General features: G+C 45.0%; 1 long non-coding RNA gene across 3 annotated transcripts in view; it reads right to left on the reverse strand.

Annotated features, from left to right (window-relative positions):
• Positions 1–2,157: 2,157 nt before the first annotated feature.
• The window catches only part of LOC309854404, a 55,686-nt gene continuing 40,670 nt past the window's right edge, over positions 2,158–17,173 (reverse strand). The window contains exons 1-4 of one of the 3 annotated variants that reach the window (XR_014306204.1): positions 4,981–5,146; positions 4,786–4,872; positions 4,011–4,076; positions 2,158–2,978 (exon numbers count right to left, since the gene is read on the reverse strand). This is a non-coding gene — a long non-coding RNA (uncharacterized lncRNA). Of the gene's footprint in view, positions 2,979–4,010; positions 4,081–4,785; positions 4,873–4,980; positions 5,147–17,173 lie in introns of those variants that run through there. The other 2 variants (XR_014306202.1, XR_014306203.1) reach the window with 2 other exon arrangements.

Consider the following 17,173-nt stretch of genomic DNA (forward strand, 5'->3'; position numbering starts at 1 on the left):
ATGTCCATTGCAGAACTTTTGGAAGATATATAAAAATATAGAAAAGGAAATAAGTATCAGGTGATGCCCCCCTTCCCAGAGATAATCACTATAACATTTCATCTGATCTCCTTAATGTTTATTTTATTTTGTCCTATGCATATGTCAATACTTTTAAATTTCCTCTTCCTCGAATTCTTTTACGAGTGAATCAAACTTTTACTACCTCATGTAAATATTCACCACCTCTCTGGAAATGTTTCATTATTCACTCCTCTGAGGCACTGAGCACATCCAGGAAGCATCTTTTGATAGACTGACAAAGAGAACCCCGTAATTCCAAATGAAATGTTCTGTGTGGGGTCTATTACTATTTCATACGGCATTCAGACTTAAAATATAAACTTTTCACAGCTTTTTCTGCCTTATTTAATGAGGAATTCTGAAATGCAGACAGTGAAGAACAGGAGTGCTTGACCTGGGCGTTAATGCAGGCTAACAGAACTAGCTCTGTGTGTGCTGATCCTTCCCTCGGAGAGCATGGTGCACAGGGCTGTCAGAATTGGAAAGAGTATGGAAATAAATGATCTACTTTACTATATGGGGGAAATGAAGTCTCCAGGGGAAATGTGCATAGCTCGTTTTAACCCATATCTCAGTGTACTATAATTTCTGATTTGTACATCTGTTTCTTGAATTAGACAGAGATCTGGGGAACAGGACCCATATCTCATCAATCATGGGATCCCCAGGGCTTATACAGTGCCAGGTATATAGAGGCTGCCCAAGAAATATTTGCTGAACTCAACTCAGAGGCTGGAGGAGTTACATCAGGTAGTTGATACCCTGGGGGACTACAGTGGGCTCATGCTGTTCAGTCAATGTATGATGGATGAATGGAAAAATATGGAGGGGGTGAGAGAGGGAAGGAGGAAGGGAGGGAGAGATGGAGGAAGAGAGAAAGAAAGAAACAAGGAAAGAAAAACTTATCAGGCAATGTCTATCTATGGACAGAGCATGCAACATCAAGGTCAGAAGACCTGATTTATTCCTCCTGTGACCCATGAGATTCAGTTTTGTCTTGCCCTTTCTCAAGGATCCATATTGAGGATCCTGGCCCAGAGCTGCTCGCACATTGCCAACGTGGTTGGAGAAGGATCAGCTGAACATCATCCTGCAGTAGAGGCTGATGCCCAACGTTTTCTAAAAGGTTACAGCCAAGAAGGTCTTCTTGATCCCACCTACCAGACTGGCAATCCTAGAGAATCAGAGCCCCACTCTGGGGACCACAAGCTCTTCAAACTCGAGGCAATCAAAGAATCACTGCCTCCCTGGTTCTCTTATTCCACTCTGTCCCCCAGGAGGGCAACTGCTGGGAGGTCCAACTATAAATCTTGCCATGTTGATGTCATGACTAAAAGCCTGTAGAAGCAACACAAGGTCCCCTTGGTGAGGTATACAAGACCTTTCAGGAGTAGGTATAATCCCCCTCCTAAGTCTCATCAACTGCCATCTTTTATCATTCTCTCCTGCATGCCAAGAAAGCTCAGCTCTCCAAGGGCACAGCCTCTACTGTCCCTCCTATGATGTCCTGTGCATTTGACAGCCTGGCCAATAACTAATGCAACAGGCTCACTCTCCTTCAAAGGCTGCAGAGTGGCCCCCACCATGCTCTATTGTCACACCACCAACATTCCTTCCCAGATTCTATTGTAAAGGCCCCAACTCTATGGGCATTTTCCAAACTCTCATCTTCCCCACCCCCACCCAAAGAGTCAGACACAAAGCTTCCATGAAATTTATGTCATTGGGCTAATGCTGGTGTTATGTCTGCCTTACCCTCCCAGAATATCATCTATCTGAGGGGAAAGATTGAGTTTTATCCCACTTCCCATTCACCATGCTTGTCATATGGCCCAACAGAAGGAGTGGAGGCCATCGGTATAGTGCACTATATCCTTTCCCTGAAGACCCCTTGCCCAAACACCCTTTGGGAGCATGAATTTATTCGCTGGTTCTTCCAACACCGAACGAGAACATTGAAGGCATCGTTCAGTGTCAGGTTGATCAATTCATATTATCTACAATCTAAAGTCTCCTTTTACTTAGGGTTTTGTAAAGACACCAAAAGATGACCTGAGAATGGATGAATGGTATCAAAAAATAAAGCATACATCATTAAATTGAATTGTATAGTATATTTAGCATGTAATATCTTTTGCAGTTTTATTTGTCTTCACTCAAATCTCTTCTCATTAGGGAGCTGGTGACACCATCGGTCAGGTGCCACTAGAGAAACCGTCCAATCTCTCTCCATTCTGGCTTTGTCTTCTCTTTCCACCTTTCTGATTTTATGCTATTTTTTGTGCTTTTATACCTCTCAGTGATCTTTGAAGGGCTAGCTGATTTCCTTATACAAGGGGCAATAGAGTTGTTTCAGAGAAAGCTATTTCCATCCGTTCACAATGGCTCAATAGTTAGGAATTTAAGGGCAGCGCGCCCATTAATCAAGCTGCTATATTTTGGTTACCACTACTGTTCCTAATTGGCCACTATACTAACCTGTGCGATGTTATAGCCCAAGGAAGAATGTTCTCTTCCAATATCTGCCATTTAAGGAAGAGGATAATGAGGAGGAACCTGGGCATGGTGTGTATAAAAAGATTCTGAGGGCTCTATGGGGATATTTTTACAGATAATTGAAAAAGCAGTTGAAGATTCATTCCTTCATTTCCTCAATCATATAGTAAACATGTCTGGAGTACAAATGAGGTTTCAAAAGCAAGCAGCTACCAGATATTTGGAGGAACAAATTACCACTTAGCATTCTAGCAGGTGGTACCAAAGTGGAGAACACTGTCTAACTCTACCTGTGTGAGACCCCCGCTCCCCAGGCCCCTCCACACCCAAAGGACAAAGCCTGGGTTGACATCACTCTGCAAATGGATCCTGGGTCTGAGATTCACCAGGAACAGCCCATTCAGAGACACCAGGAACAGCTGGAAGAGAAGAAGACATCCATTATGTGTTCTCTGTGAGACTCTCTAGAGCATTCCCACCCTCATCTGGCAAAGTCTTAGGGAGAGGATGACAAAATGATGCATGTCAGACAGCAAGGAGATGAGTTCAAATGCTGAGGGTTGGGATGTCTGGGTGGCTCTGTTGGTTAAACATCTGACTTTTAGTTTTGGCTCAGATCATGATCTCAGGGTCGTGGGATGTAGGCCTGTCTTGGGCTCTGTACTGGGCATGGAGTTTGCCTGGGATTCTCTCTCTCCCTCCTCCATTCCCTTTCTACTTCCCACCCCAACTCAAATGCACAGGTGCCCTCTTTCTCTAGGAAAAATAAAACAAAACAAACCTGAGGACTAATTGGCTTGGGATAAGCTCTGACTGGAGGAGACCCATATAGAATGCCATAAGCCCGGGAAATGGGAAAAGCTTCTCAGCCTTCAGGCAGAGCCACAGAGTAAGAAAATAATGGCCACCATAACTGAGTGCTGAATGTGTGTTCTCCACTCTTCTCACATAGGCATCACTGAATCAATACAACCACTAACCTCATTTTTAGAAGGATGTGTTTGTTAGTTAGGAATGTGTTCACAGACATATGTAGGAAATGTGACTAATATTGGCTTAAAAATAGAAGTTTTGGGGTACCTGGATGGTGTAGTCACTTGAGTGTCCAGTTCTTGGTTTTGGCTAAGATTGTGATCTCAGGGTTGTGAGATTGAGCCCCATATAGAGCTCCATGCTCAGTGCAGAGCCTGCAGGACATTCTCTATCCCTCTCCCCCTGCCCTTCTACCTCCCATGTGTGCTCTCTTACTCCCTCTCTCTTTCTCTCTCTAAAATAAATAATAAATCTAAAATAAAATAGTTTTTTGTTTTGTTTTGTTTTGTTTTGTTTTGTTTTTTTTGTAGGGGAGACATGAGAGGCCTAGGGGTAGAGAGCTCCTAGTATTGGTTGCACAGCTTGGTCAGGATAGGAGAGACCAAATCTCCTGCTAATCGTTTTCTCGCCATTCTTACCAGTTGCTTCATGGTTGCAAAATGGCTGCTGTCAGTCCAAGTATCACATCCGTTACCAAAGCACTTCTATCTGAAAGGGAGGTTAGAAAAAAAAGAATGCCATGCTATGATTAATAGAATTGTCATAATTAGTTTCAATCAATCATGATTCAATGCCTGAGGCTGGGTATTTTGCCATGCTGAACAAAATCAGGGTTTTGTAAACTAAGAGGAAGGGAATGAGTATCGAATAGGCAGCTCACATCACAATATTTGGAGGGTTGAGCCATGTTCAGGTCTGCAGTAGTGTTCAGGTCAGGTCTGCAGTTTCGCTCTACAACTTGCTGTCTATTGGGCTCCCACACTCACATGAGCTTTCTGAGTCGCAGGTGTCTTATCTGCAAAAAAGGAAAACAACAGTGCTAGTTTCTACTTAAGGATACCAAGGCGATACAAGGTGACATTTATTAGTAAACAATTAATTGACATGAATGTTCTAGAAATTGCATGTCTCTCTATGTGGAAAACAGCATCATTGGGCAGAGAAAATGCTCTCATCTCTGCCTACTTGGTTTTGAATTCTCTCTCCTCCGCTTGCTACCTGAATGATCAAGGTCAAAAAATAACTTGTGCACATCACAGCCTTCTCATCTGTAAAATGGGGCAATAACCATACCACACTTTCCAGTGTTGTGTAGATCAGAGGAGACAGTATATGGAAAGGGCCTGCCCATTACCTCCACATCAAAGGCGTCCAATAAATCCTAGTTGTTCTTACCATGTGCTAATGACTCACCAATCTAAAGCTTCTTGCCTAACCAGAGTTCCAGGCGCAATGAGTCTCCTGCTTCTGGGATAGCTTCAAATCTCTGCCCCACAGATCCTGGAAGGAAAAAGGAAAGATGATGACAACCTAGAAACTCCTGCCTTTCCCTCCTCCCTCTCTACCACCCCAGTTAAAGAGTGCCCAAGCCCTCATTTCTATCCTCACCAGCCTAGAGACCTCCCACTAGCATAGGGCTTCTCAGTTAGCAGCATGCAGATGGCCAGGGGATCTCACTACTGGGCAGATTCTGATCCCTCCCTCTGGGAGGAGGGAGTGGGGAGTCTGAATTCTTAGCAGGTTCCAGGTAAGGCTGCTTCTGCTGATCTGCAGACCTCACTTTGCAGAATGGGGCTCTAGAGTGGGCTGGATTGTGGGTAAATCTCCAGGCTCCAGCAAATTCCAATCTCCTGATATCACCACCACCTAGACCACTACTATCACTTTGCCACTGCCCTTCACATCCACAAGGACACACAGTACAGCCCACAAGGGTTCTCTCTCCTCCCTGGCACTCTCCTGCTTCTTGAATAGTTGTTAACCCTTTCAATGCCCACTGATGCCTCCCAGTTTGGGGATGAAACTGAAGCTTGAAATGTTAAAAGAGACATTTCAGCCGCTAAGTACTGCAGCCAGAGTCAAATCTCAGTTTCTACAGCCAAGGGACAAGAGATGTGCCATGCAAAGTCTGTCCTAGGTCTCATGGAGCAGCTGATTTGGGTCCTGATGTTAAAACCCCTTGACTCACGTCTGATTTTGACCACAGTGGTGGTGGACCATGGTAGAAATGCCTGGACTCAGAAGAGCTTCTGTATTTCCTATTTTCTGTGCAGAGTCCAGAAGAACTTGGGGGGTGAAGGTTACATCCCAGGAGTCACCCTCCATCAGTGGATCAGGGCACTAACCCTCTGTTCTCAGAGGGACACTTCTGGAAAGCATTCTGGACCCATCTCAGATGGCCCAACAAAATCAAGATCACTTCCATGACACACATCCCCATGGGTTTTCTGTTCCCCATGTCCCCTTCTCTGTTCTTTCTTCCTGTTTCCCGGGGCTGCTTCTAAAATAAACTGCTATTACCCAGCGCCTCCCTCAGGCATTGTGTCTGGGGGCCCGACCGGCCAGGGCCCAAAAGCATACAGCACGGGGGGGGGGTGGGGGGTGGGGGGTGGGTGGGAGCCTGGTTTCAGCTAGAGGAAGCAGGTAGAAAGGGGAATCCTATATGTTGAGGACCTGTGGTGTATTAGGAACAATTACACAGGCCAGCACGTTGGATCCCAGAGGGCTTCTGGCTAAATTCCGCATCCCCGTTTTCTAGGGGAAGAAACGAAGTCCACAGGAACTGGAACACCTCATTTGGGTTGCAGATTCCTAATGATTCAGGTAGGATTCAAAGTGCCCCTGCCCGACTCCACACGTCACGTTCTCTCCCCCACACCACATCAACCAGAACATTCCATTGGGAGAGTCTGTTCCTACTGCTAACTCCCGCTGCACTCTGCATGGCAATGGCGAGGCTGTAGGATTGGGTGTTTATTTACCCCTTTGCCCTCCTCAGCTGGAGCACAGTGCTAATATTTGGATAGTTTAGAGTAAACATCACCGAACATCTCCGGTCTTTGACTTCTCCCCCTTCTAAAGGCAGGGATGAGTCCTTCCCCAAATATTTGTACAAAATTATTTGATTTTTGCTGACTGATGAAAATGTATCTCCCAAGGACACATGCAAAGCTTCCCTTTGTTTTCCTTTTAGAGTTCATCCCGCAACTGTAACATGGGGCCACTGAGGCATGGCCAAGAGCAGAGCGGCGTGGCCTGAGGCTCTGAAAGAGGCCTGACTGGGTTTTCTTCTGCAGTCTCCATCCTCCCAGTGACACACAGCCACACAGTCTCCAAGGGAAGGGAGACAATGCAAGTAAGACTGAGTTAAAAAAAAAAAATAGAGTCATTTATGTATTTCTGTGCCTCTCCTTTCTTACAAAGCCCCAAGGTTGTCAAAATAAAGGGGAGCCTAAACTTTTGCCTCATAGAAGTGACTGTGTGCAGAATAAATCCATCCTTGCTGACCTGACTCCAATCCTACATCACAGAGGATTCCTGATTGGCCCCACAGAAAGGGATTTATTTACAGTGTAAAGCACAGCAGGGAAGGGCCATGATTCTAGGGTTACGGAGGATCCGGGAGGCTGGGTTTCAGAGCTGATGCTGTTCATCAGAGGTCTGAGCACGAATGACACAGACTCGCTGAGACTTAGTTGTTCCACCTGCAAAAGGGACCCATTTGGGGGCATTGAGCCCCTCATTCTTACTCTAATTCATGGAGTCTATGGCAGGATTTAAAAAAACACATACAGATTAATGTCTCTGCAAATAGGAGGAGTCTTCAAAACCCTGATCTCTGATTGATTAAAATATGATACGAAGGAAGCAATGCCCAGGACAATTAGGTGAGCAGAACCCCCTGTCCTAGAGTCTCTGAGCTGGTGGATGACTGATTTTAAAACCTCAAGAGGTGTAATATTCCTGTAAAAGTCTGTTGGGAACAAGTTATAAAAAAGAATAAACAGATTAAGAGTCACTTATGGTTTGTCTCCCTCCCAATTCCATCTTGTTTCATTTATTCTTCTCCTACCCTCTTAAGCCCCCATGTTGCATCACCACTTCCTCATATCAGGGAGATCATGTGATAGTTGTCTTTCTCTGCTTGACTTATTTCACTAAGCATGATACGCTCTAGTTCCATCCACATTGTCACAAATGGCAAGACTTCATTTCTTTTGATGGCTGCATAGTATTCCATTGTGTATATATGCCACCTCTTCTTGATCCATTCATCTGTTGAGGGACATCTATTCTTTCCATAGTTTGGCTATTGTGGACATTGCTGCTATAAACATTAGGGTGCATGTGCCCCTTCGGATCACTACGTTTGCATCTTTAGGGTAAATATCCAGTAGTGCAATTGCTGGGTCATAGGGCAGTTCTATTTTCAACATTTTGAGGAACCTCCATGCTGTTTTCCAGAGTGGTTGCACCAGCTTACATTCCCACCAACAGTGTAGGAGGGTTCCCCTTTCTCCACATCCTCGCCAGCATCTGTCATTTTCTGACTTGTTAATTTTAGCCATCCTGACTGGCATGAGGTGGTATCTCATTGTGGTTTTGATTTGTATTTCACTGATGCTGAGTGATATGGAGCACTTTTTCATGTGTCTGTTGGCCATCTGGATGTCTTCTTTGCAGAAATGTCTATTCATGTCCTCTGCCCATTTCTTGATTGGATTATTTGTTCTTTGGGTGTTGAGTTTGCTAAGTTCTTTATAGATTTTGGACACTAGCCCTTTATCTGATATGTCATTTGCAAATATCTTCTCCCATTCTGTCAGTTGTCTTTTGGTTTTGTTAACTGTTTCCTTTGCTGTGCAAAAGCTTTTGATCTTGATAAAATCCCAATAGTTCATTTTTGCCTTTGCTTCCCTTGCCTTTGGCGATGTTCCTAGGAAGATGTTGTTGCGGCAGAGGTCGAAGAGGTGACTCTTAATCTCACAAAACAAACTGAGGGTTGCTGGGGGGAGGACGGTTGGGAGAAGGAGGGTGAGGTTATGGACATTGGGGAGGGTATGTGCTTTGGTGAGTGCCGTGAAGTGTGTAAACCTGGCGATTCACAGACCTGTACCCCAGGGATAAAAATAGATTCTATGTTTATAAAAAAATTAAAAAATTAAAATAAAAAAAGAATAAACAGTTGATGAATCTGACATGCTGTAGGAATGCATCAAGACAGGCTTTCTGGGGGAATCCTGAGGTCAGAGGCATGGCTAATAGTCAGGTCAGGACTGGTGCGAGGTAGGAGTGAGAGGCACAGGTAAGGAATAGGTAAGGAGTAGGAACAGGTAAGGAATAGGTAAGGAGTAGGTAAGGAATAGGAATAGGTAAGACAACTATCATATGATCTCCCTGATATGAGTTTGAAAGCCACATTCGTTCATTCATTCGTTCATTTTTTAATTTTTATTTTTTAATTTAATTAAATTTTTAAATTTAATTTAATTTTTTCATTTCATTCATTTCATTTCATATTCATTTATTTTAATTTAATTTATTTTTAAAGATTTTATTTATTTATTTGAGACAGTGAGAGAAATAGCACAAGCAGGAGGAAGGGGCAGAGGCAGAGGCAGAGGCAGACTCCCTGCTGATCAAGGGTCCCGGTGTCAGGCTCGATCCCAGGATCGTGGGATCTTATCCCAGCCCTGGTTATCATGTAAACTTTCTGGAACCCACCATCTGCAGGTCTTAGGCAGCTCCTTCTGGGCCTCAATTTCCTGACCTATAAAATGGGGAGGTGGGCCTCAAGATAAGTGCAAAGAACCCTATTTGACACTGTTGTGATTCTGCATCTTTGCCACTAACTAGACAGAAGGTTCCCAGGAAGCCTGATCAGGACTGGCTCACCCCTCCACCTCCATCATCATGAACACAGAGCAGTGCCCAGTAGGTACTATTTATGCCTCCTGCTGAGTAATCCCAGTGATGACTGGACAGCTTTGTTACTGTTAGCTTTGCCATCAGTAGCTCCAAGCTGGCTTTAGAACCAAAGAGATCTGAGCGCCAAGGTCAGCTCCATGGTCACTAGTAGAAAACTTGAGATAAATGACTACATTTCTCTGTATGCTTCAATTTCCTTATCTGCAAAGTGGGAAAAATGCCAACACCCTACGTATGCTGGCATGAACCTCACAGAGGACAGCAGTCCTTGTGGAAAGAGCAGGTGTCACTGTCCCAGCAGGCCTCATGGGAGTTCCAGAGATAAATCCCATTGGCCTGCTCGGGTCTTGTGTTTATCCCTGAACCCATTCTGGGGCTGGGGAAATGGGACATGCAGCACGATGAGTATTTTGTGCTGACTCCTCCTAGATCCCACGTAATTTACAGGAGCAGAGAGCGGGGGCGGTCCTCAAAGAAATTAGTGCTACCACCCACAGGAGTGGGATGGTTATGGGCCAACAGGAAACCACTTTGGAGAGTATGCATTATTCTCTGCCACAGCATTTTCAGCAGGACATCAGCAGGCAGTGTGGGGCTGGGTGAAGGGGCTGTGCCCACAAGAAAACATGAAGCCAGTGCTTGCAAGTTAGGTCTGAAGGCACTGATCGTGCCAGACCTGGATTCTGGACATCAAATCATCTCCCTTCTGCTGTCTGAAAATCCACTGTCTCTAATTTTTTTCTTTTGATAGAAGGCTATTTTGGATTATAGTGATGATTACAAAAACAAAAAGGAAAAACATCGAAAGTTCGACTGTTGGTTATCTATTGCTGTGTCATCAGATTACCCCCAACTGATCAGCTTAACACAGTACATGCTTATTCTTTCACAGTATCTATGATCAGGAGTTCAGACACAGCTTACCTGGATCCCCTGTCAATAAGGAATTGGTCAGGGTCAGGACTGTGTTCTCATCCAGAGACTAAACAGGACAAGGACTTGCTTCCAAGCTTACTTGGCTAGTGACGCTCTAGGTTCCTGGCAACTGTGGGACAGTTTCTTGTTAGCCATCAGCTGAAGTCTAAGGCCACCCTCAGCTGCCCTCAGTTCCTGGTCATGTGGGCACCCCACAGAACCACTTGCTTCATCAGGCCAGCGAGAGGGAGACTCCAGCAGAACAGGGTGCTACAATCTTCTGTAATGTAATCACATGCATCCTGTCTCCTTTGCTGTACTCGATCATTTGAGGCAAGCCATAGGTCCTGGCCACCCTCACGAATGAACACCAGCAGGCAGGGGTCATGGGGACCATTCTAGAATCCATCCACCACATTATCCAGCCCTACTGTGTCAGACTATACAAAGAGCAAGTGCAAGATTGAGCTTCCGCCTTTTTAAAAGATTGGACTGGGTATTCAGACAAGATCTATACCAATTATGTATAAAACTGCCAGATCTTTATGTATAAAACTGCCACTTACTAGCTTTTTCTTTTTTAATTTATTTTCAGCATAACAGTATTCATTGTTTTTGCACCACACCCAGTGCTCCATGCAATACATGCCCTCTCCAAACCCACCACCTCCCACCCCTCGCCTCTTCAGACCCCTCAGATAGCTTTTTTACCTTGAACAATTTCCTCAATCTCAATCTGAGATTCAGCTTCTGCATCTGAAAACTGAGGGGAATGCAAGTACCTTGTGGGTAGTGTTGTAAGAAGTCAATGCACTAATACATGAAAATGCTTTTGTTAGTCCCAGCATGGATTTAGTGCTCAGGAAGAAACAGCATTCACGTACATAATGTGATGCACATGAAACACGTGTGCATTGGAAGGATGTGCTGGATTTTTCCAATGTCAGAACCCTTCAAGTGCAACATGAATTGTTACAGATAAGGAGAAGAAGCTGTGTGACCTACCTGAGTTCTCAGAGCTACTCAGTAACTGAAGGAGATTGGAGAAACTTCCACGCATACCCCAAGCTAGAATCCACATGAGTGGTCATCTAAGCCTCAAAATCCCCCATAGCCTTCTTTCCCAAGGTCTCCCATGGAAATACAATGGCCTGGAACACAGGATTTCAAGAGCTGCTTGCTCTTATTTGCGTTACGTTTTGGACTTCCGCATATTTTGTTTTGGGGAGAATGGTGTAGCAGCTGAAAAAGATTAAGTAAGGATACGAATAATTAAAAGAATAAATATAGAAGTGCCACCCAAGGCCTCTCCCATTTTTCTTGCCTCACAGAAAAGGAGAGTGAGACTCAGAGAAGGCAAAGCCTGGCCTGGGTCTCAGTGGTGTTTGGTGCTTGGTGTCAAGGACAGAATGAGGAGCCAGGGCTCCCAGCTGCTATCTCTCCAAGTCCTACAGGCCTCTGTGCCGGTGAAGTTACAGAATATTTTACCTTGAGTTTGACTTGGAGAAATTAAGCCATTTTAAAACATACAATGGACTGGTCTCACTTTATTCCTGTCTAAAACAGCCATGACCACAACTGGAAATACTAAACTAATGACATCCTGAGCGGCCATAATTCTATGAGAGGATGTGTGTCATTTTGATCATGGGTTGCATTCCTAAGCAGCAGAATGCTAATAAAATGTGTGCAATAAATTGCATTTTAAAAGCATCGTGGGAGACAGAGATTGCTCTTTTAAGAAACCCTATAAGGAATAGTTTGATAGAGCAAGAAGGGGGAAAAAAAGCCTTTAACAGTGGAATAAAAATCACTCATTGAGTCTTATAAATCTAGACTGTGGTATATGGGGTTTCCTTCGAGCATATTGCCTTTTATGTATGTAGCATATGCTTGAACACTCACAGATAAATCAGCCTGGTAAGTATGGCTAGAAAGCAACAGCTCCACCTCCTACAAGCTTCCTCTTACCTGGGTGCTCCCCACCCTGCTCCCCAAAATACCTACTTCTACCCTTGAAACATCTGAGTAAGTGAGGTCAGAGAGACTTGGAGAAAGGAGACCAGCTTGGCTAGCAGGAGACCTGAGTTCAGGCCCTTGGATCTTTAAGCAGCCCATGCACTTCTCTGAGACTTAGTTTCTTCATCTGTCAAGCGGAAATATTATTTGATCAGCTGAATTTTGAGGGCAATCTTGAGCATCAAAACAGACAACAAATACAAAAGCATTGATCAGAAGACAGTGAGCCAAGAAGATGGATGAGCAGAGGTCTGGGAGGAGATTGCCCTCTCCTCCCTCAGCCACCATCATGTCTTAAAGATTCTGCTGGATGAATTCTCTTTCCCAACCCCATGCCATGGCTTCACTAGGGTCCACCTCACCTTTCACCTGTACTATTCGAACAGACTCCTCCCCTGGTGTTCCAGCATCAAGGTGGGTCCACCTCCAACCCATTCTCCACATTATAGCTTCCACTCTTCTTTTTTTTTTAAGCAACTCTTAATGGCTCCCCTTGGCTTGCAAGAAAGGGAAACATGGAGCTCCTGGGTAAATTCAGGAGAGCCTTCAGTATTCAGCCTGCCCACCTCTCCTACATTCCATATCATACTTTATACAATAGCCATACTGAACTCTTAGGGTTCACCTGATAAGAGATGCTATTTCTCCCCCAAGGTATTTTATTGTATTGTTTTCATTGCTGGTGGAAACTGAGGCTTATTTGCATCAGTCAAGGCAAGCAAGTTTTTGCTGCAGCAACAAGCATCCCCTAAATCACACTCTGCATAATCAAAGTTAGGGGGGAGGGGGACATGTGTTCGTTGTCCTTAGTCCTCAACCCAGGCCTCTATAGAAGCTTCCTCTCCATTAGTACAGATCACAAACAACAGGAAGAAGAGAGCATGAGCAGACCATGCATTATCTCTTGGAACTTTCCATGAAGCTCACATCTCACTGGCCAAAGCAAGTGAAGGGTCTGGGAATGTAGCCAGACAGCAGAGAACCAGCAATATTTGAATGAACAACTATAATAATTTCCACACCTTGCTTATCTCTGACTGCCTGGTAAGCAAACATGCATATTTAGATTCCTCTAACTTGCCTTCTCCTCCAGGAAGCCTTCCTTATTCATACTTCTGCCATGAACAGCACTATACTTGCTCTGGTTTGCTCAGTCTCATTTTTTTAAATCACACCAAGCATTCCTCTGGGGCACATCTTTGTAGGACTGGCACAGTGCCTGGAGAGGGGGAGGAGCCCTGTGTCTCCACAGCAAAGGAAAAAATGTTTAGGTAAGTGTATCCCCAGCTAGGCTTGCCAGGCCTAGGTACCCCAAAGTCTTAGGAGTAGGATGGAAACAGAGGAAGAAGTGTGAGGGCTTCAGAGGTTCTGGAGCCAACTGAGCTTCCCCTCACCTATCTGGCAACTCCAAAGACATCCACTAGTTGTCACTTGTCACTATGACCCCCGGCAGCCAATTGCTTATCCTTGCTTCCTCAGCCACTCAAGGTCAAGGTCAAGGGTACTTCCTTTCTCCTAGATGGAGAGGATGGTGGGTCTTGACCCTGCTTTGTCACTTCTGAGCCATCAATTTTTTTTTTTTAATTTATTTTCAGCCTAACAGTATCCATTGTTTTTGCACCACACCCAGTGCTCCATGAAATCCATGCCCTCTCCAATGCCCACCACCTGGTTCCCCCAACCTCCAACCCCCCACCCCTTCAAAACCCTCGGATTGTTTTTCAGAGTCCATAGTCTCTCATGGTTCATCTCCCCTTCCAATTTCCCTCAACTCCCTTCTCCTCTCTAACTCCCCTTGTCCTCCATGCTATTTGTTATGCTCCACAAATAAGTGAAATCATATGAGAATTGACTCTCTCTGCTTGACTTATTTCACTCAGCATAATCTCTTCCAGTCCCGTCCATGTTGCTACAAAAGTTGGGTATTCATCCTTTCTGATGGAGGCATCATACTCCATAGTGTATATGGACCACATCTTCCTTATCCATTTATCCATTGAAGGGCATCTTGGTTCTTTCTACACTTTGGCAAATGTGGCCATTGCTGCTATAAACATTGGGGAACAGATGGCCCTTCTTTTCACTACATCTGTATCTTTGGGGTAAATACCCAGGAGTGCAATGGCAGGGTCATAGGGAAGCTCTATTTTTAATTTCTTGAGGAATCTCCACACTGTTCTCCAAAGTGCCTGCACCAACTTGCAACAGTGTAAGAGGGTTCCCCTTTCTCCACATCCTCTCCAACATATGTTGTTTCCTGTCTTGCTAATTTTGGCCATTCTAACTGGTGTAAGGTGATATCTCAATGTGGTTTTAATTTGAATCTCCCTGATGGCTAGTGATGATGAACATTTCTTCATGTGTCTGATAGCCATTTGTATGTCTTCATTGGAGAAGTGTCTGTTCATATCTTCTGCCCATTTTTTGGTATGATTGTCTGTTTTGTGTGTGTTGAGTTTGAGGAGTCATCAATTTTTATCTTCTGTAGCTGTCCAAAATCTTCTCTAAACCCTCTCTATGCCTCGACTGTTCTCTTCCAGGTAAACCCTGCCTTCCCAGTGAGAATTTTGAGAAAATAAACTAACTACACTTCCCAGCCTCCCTGAGGACCCTGGAGCACTAGACTCCAGTTTACAGATGAGCAAAAAAAGCACAAGGCAGTGAAAGAACTTTTCCCAGACGTAACCACTCCTCATAAGGAGCGGAATTGGGATCCACCCCCAAACCTCAGTGACCCACAGCTCCAGCCACACAGGATACTGGACAAAAGGAAGGCTGACCCAGACCTCCCAGAGCAGACTCCAGCTCCCCAGTTACAACAACTCCGATGGCTGCCCCCTCCCAACCTCAAGTATTTCACTTTACTCTGGTTAACCTCCTGGGGGCCTGAGCTCAGCTTCTGGGACTTGAGCTCCTAAGCTGATGTCTTGGCCTCATTCCACAAAGAGGACCTGGCCCTGTTGCCATGGGACACATAATAGCTACCATGGGCAACAGGCAGAGTAAGGGACAAAATGATCAGCCGTTCCTGCTGTGTGGCTACACTGACCTGTTGTGCGGCTAGCTAGCTGGTCACTAGCCCCACAGACCCTCAAGGTCCTCTTTCTAAAACAACAACAACAAGTGCAAAACCATTATTTTGGCTTAAGGATGAAAAGATATCATGTACAAAAAACACTAGGTCAGTATCTGACAGGTAACAGAACTTAATACACGAGATGGGGTATAAGCTTTCACAATCACATGCTGATATGTTCTTTCGCGACCATGGTGGCTGAGAGGAGGGCTCCTCAGTGGGGTCCACAGACTGCCACCAACTCCCAAACTCTATTTCCGGTCTGTGACAAGATAAGGGGCTTGCACCAGATGTAGATCCCTAGTCCTCTCCCTGTGCCTGCCTACCCACCCCGCCCAGGTCCCTCCTAGGGCAGAGCTGGGATGCATACAGTAGGTGCTTAGCACTGGCTGAGGGTGCACCTCGGAATGCAGATCTAAAGGAAGTGAGGGAGATGTATCCGGCCCAAACAGGGCTGACGGCATTTCCTCTGCCTGCTGCCCAGGGGAGGAGGACGGATCTGAGTGCCTGACCCTTCCACTGAACTTGCTTTCCCTTTGGCTCTGTCTCCTCGGTAGCATCTGGTTTCCATCACTGGACAGATGACACTTGGGCCCCAGATTCCTTGACCTCCCAAGGACACTGAGCATCAACTGGACTTATCAGAGCAGCATATTCCAGCCAGCACAATGTGCCAAGGAAGATGGGGACGCTGCCTGGACCCAGCGGGAGGACGGAGATCAAAGTGAGGACATGGAGCCCTCCCTGGGCCAAGTCCAGCCAGCACCAAAGCCTTGAGCCAGCTCGGGCTGGCTCAGCTGTCCGGAAAACCCTCCAAAGGCCCCTGCCGCCTCCTGCTTCCTTGTCCCAGGTTCCTTGCAAGGGGCTAAGGCAGTGCTGAGTGAGTTAGATGTGCAAAGCTTCTAGAAAACAGGAAAGATCTCAAAAAGAGCCTGTCATTTATCATTAGCATTGTTATAAGAGAATGGATGAGCTTGTTTCAGGGTTCAACACGGTCTCTGCAGATCCATGCCAGCATTTCCACTATATTGGAGAAGGATGAAGAGAAAAGTATTGGTACTCACTCTGGACCAGACACCGGACTCCATCTTTATTTATTTATTTGTTTTAAAAATTTATTTAAATTCAGCTAATTAACCCATAGTGTCTTATTAGTTTCAGAGGCAGAGTTTAGTGATTCATCAGTTGCATATGACGCCCAGTGCTCATTCCATCACGTGCCCTCCTTCATGCCCAACCCCCAGTTACCGCATCCTTTGATCTGCCTCCCTTCCAGCATCCCTTAGTTTGTTTCCTAGAGTTAAGATTCTCTTAACTTTTCTCTTAACTTTTTCCTTCTCTGGTTTCATCTTATTTTATTTTTCTCTCCCTCCCTCTATGATCCTTTGTTTTGTCTCTTAATTTCCACATACGAGTGAAATTGTATGATAATTGTCTTTTTCTGCTTGACTTATTTTGCTTAGAATCATAGTTGCACTAACATAGTTGCAAACGGTAACACTTCAATTTTTGGATGGCTGAGTAATATTCCATTGTGTGTAGATACCACATCTTTATCCATTCATCTGTTGATGGACATCTAGGCTCTTCCCAGAGTTTTACAAGTCAGGAAAAAAATAGATGTTGTTGATGTGGATGGGGAGAAAGGAGAACCCTTTTACACTGTTTGTGGGAATGCAAGCTGGTGTAGCCACTCTGGAAAACAGTATGGAGGTTCCTCAAAAAGTTAATAATAGAGCTAGCCTACAACCCAGCAATTGCATTCCTGGGTATTTACTCCAAAGGATATAAATATAGTGATCTGAAGGGGCACCTGCTCCCCAATATTTATAGTAACAACAAACTCCACCTTCAAAACCCCAC

The sequence above is a fragment of the Mustela nivalis genome (assembly GCF_964662115.1).
Source record: "Mustela nivalis genome assembly, chromosome: 2".
In the NCBI taxonomy this organism is placed as follows: Eukaryota; Metazoa; Chordata; class Mammalia; order Carnivora; family Mustelidae; genus Mustela; species Mustela nivalis.